The sequence below is a fragment of the Orycteropus afer genome, unplaced genomic scaffold (assembly GCF_000298275.1).
Source record: "Orycteropus afer afer isolate SDZICR_OR568_19922 unplaced genomic scaffold, OryAfe1.0 scaffold00487, whole genome shotgun sequence".
NCBI classification, from domain to species: domain Eukaryota; kingdom Metazoa; phylum Chordata; class Mammalia; order Tubulidentata; family Orycteropodidae; genus Orycteropus; species Orycteropus afer.
Window position 1 is genome coordinate 336,865 of NW_006922074.1, and position 2,938 is coordinate 339,802.

The following is a 2,938-nucleotide window of genomic DNA, read 5'->3' on the forward strand; positions in this document are numbered from 1 at the left end:
TTAAAAAAAAAAAAGCTTGCAAGCAGCCATTTAGATGCAACGATGAGTCTCTCCTTGTCCAGAGCAAAGAAGAATGAAGAAAACGCATGGGAACAATTAGTCCGAGGGACTAGTGGACCATGTGATCCTCAGCCTACATGACCGTGAGACCATGAGACCAGGAGAACTGGATGGTGCCTAGCTACCACTGTCAACCTCGTGGAGGGGGATGGGTGCAGGAGATTCTAGATAGAGTAGGAGAACAATATGGAACAAAACTCAAAAACATAAAACAAGACCAGATTTGCTGGTCTGATAGACCCTGGAGAGACCCCTGAGACTATGGCCCCTAGCTGCCCTTCAGATCTGGAACTGAACTCACTCCTGTGGCTTCCAGCCAAACAAAGGCATATGGGGTGAACATTTATATCAGGTAGATACACTCCTTGGAGTGATCAATTGTGGGCAGTGTTTACACAGGGAGGTAGCTGGGGGCTGGAGAGTACATGGGAGGGAGGGACACAGGGAAGAGGTAACTGGGGAGAAGTGGGAAGAGAGCTGTTACACTGTAGGGAATTGAAGTCAGTATCATGAAACAAAATATGTAGGAACTGCTGTATGGAAAATAATTTTGCTCTGTAAACTTTCACCCAAATCACAATAAAAATTAAAAAAAAAAAGACTGAGCCTTCAGCCCCATTCCCACATGCTACCAAGGCTGCCCTGGAATGACCCGGGACCTCTGTTGCTACCTGACCGAGCTCCCCACCCAAACAAGGAAGATGGGGCCAACCACGGTAGCTTCGCCAGCCAGGCTGGGCAGAGGCTGTCCCCGCTTAGGTGGCAGCTCAGACGTGGCTCCAACAGGTCCACCACTCACCTCACCCTCACTCGGATTACCTGACACTCATGTGTAAATGCACGTTCCAGCTTCACAAAACCCTCTTTGCTGTGGAGGACACTGTGAGGGGCTAAGGAGCATTCTGGGGAGCCCACAGCCCCTGAGCCAGACAGTCACAGGGGATGAGGTCTTGGGAGACTATGGTGAGAGGCCCAGAGTCTCCCTACTCAGGCCTGCCTGCCTTCCTTTCTGTGCGGTACAGAGAAGGCGGGCCTAGGTGCAAGAGCGGTTCTGAACATCCTGGGGCCCTCCCCACCCTTCCTGGTCCATCCCCCACCCCGGATCCTGGGTACTGCAAAGAGCTGGGTCAACTCAGTCCTCACACTGGTTTCAAAAGGAGAAGAAAGAAGCGAGGGTGGGGGGTGTTAAAGAGGAAGAAAGGGGGGTTATTTAATACTAAACAGGTGTCTGGAGCCCCAAATTCTGCCGCTTTCTTCTAATAATGAAGTATTCATGAGGAAAAGCCTTTTTTCACTACTTTCTTAAGATACTAATTTCACAACAAGCTCCTTGTTACGGCGCAATTATTCCAATCTTGTATTTCCCGAGCCCATGGCAGCCTCCCGTCTGTCCTGGCCTTGCGGTAAATGAAAGACAATCACGTAACCACCTTTCATTATAATCTATTTTACTTTCAGCAAAGGTGCCCTGAAAGAAATGATTTCCTCTGAAAGGGACTTTTATTCAGTTTCAAAACCAATTTTCTCCTATTACTGTCTCAAAAAAAAAAAAAAAAAAAAAAGAGAGAGAGAGAAAGCGGGGAATGGATGTGGGGGGAGGCGGGTGCTTCTCGCCCCCTCCCCCAATCACCAGCCTTAACGCAGCAGCGACGCAATAAAAGCTGCAGTATCCACGTCCCGGCTTTGATTTCTGGTAATTTTAAAATATGCCATTACAATCAGGCAGAAATTATACAGTTTAAAAAGGGAGTGAAGTGGGGCTTATTGCAGGCATGAAAGCCCTTGACTGCGGGGCCATGGCGCCTCTACTCAGGACGCCTCGGGACCTGAAAGGTGAGGGCGGGGAGCAGATCTTGACTGGCTGGCTGCCGCCATGCCCTTGGCCACTCTGCACACGCATTTTGCCTACATGGACACTCAGAGACGTGTGAGTAGTAGGCGTGCTGCCCGCCACACTGGGTATCCAACACAGACCACAGAGTTCATTCTCACTTAAGTATTTTTTTCCAGCGGGTGGGCACACATACACTCGTGCCTGTGGGCACCAATGTGACACACACCGACACCTCCACTCATGCACATGTGCAGACATTCCCACGGGACACACGATCAGATGCACACTGTGTACACCTGGAAGGTAAGAGACCTGAGGCAACCCCTCCAGCAGCCTGGCCTCTCTTCTGCACTCCTCCCCCCCCTCACCTCTCACTGCTCTGAGCTGGAGAAGGCCAGCCCTCTCCCCCCACAGACACTGATGTATCTATCACAAAGGGGCTGCTCTGTACCCACCTTGCCCTCCCACCACAACTGGGGGTTCCTGCCAGCAGCCTCCACCCAGCTACCATGGTGATAAGGGAGACTTTCAAAGCGGACATTCTCTGTCCCTTTGACAGAGGTGGAGACTGAGGTCTGGAGCATCAAGAGGCCTCACAGGAAGGAAAAAAGTGCAGGCGAAACCAAGGCTAGAGAGGCAGCACCCAGCCTGGGGCCATACCACTGGTGACGCTGCTGCCCACAGGCTGGAGGTTGGCAACCTGATGAGTTAAGGAACCCTGGGCTGGAAGCCTGGAACATGTCCACCCTTAGTGCTCACAAGGTGACCCAGGGGAACCTGTTGCTCCTCTCTGGCCTTGAAAATGAAGCTCCAGGACCCCTGTGCTCCCTTCTGGGTATATTCCTCCAGGGCCTTGGCCATGCCCAGGCACCACCTGTGCAGGTCCTCCCCACCTCTGGCCTTTTCCTAGCCCTTCTCCAGAACCCTACAAATCCCTATAGGCCATATCTCTGCAGTTGAAAAGGCAGGCTGGGGCCTTCAGTGTTAGGGGGTGAGGGCAGGATGCCATCACGGGCCTTCCTTGGACCCCACTGCCTGCCCTCC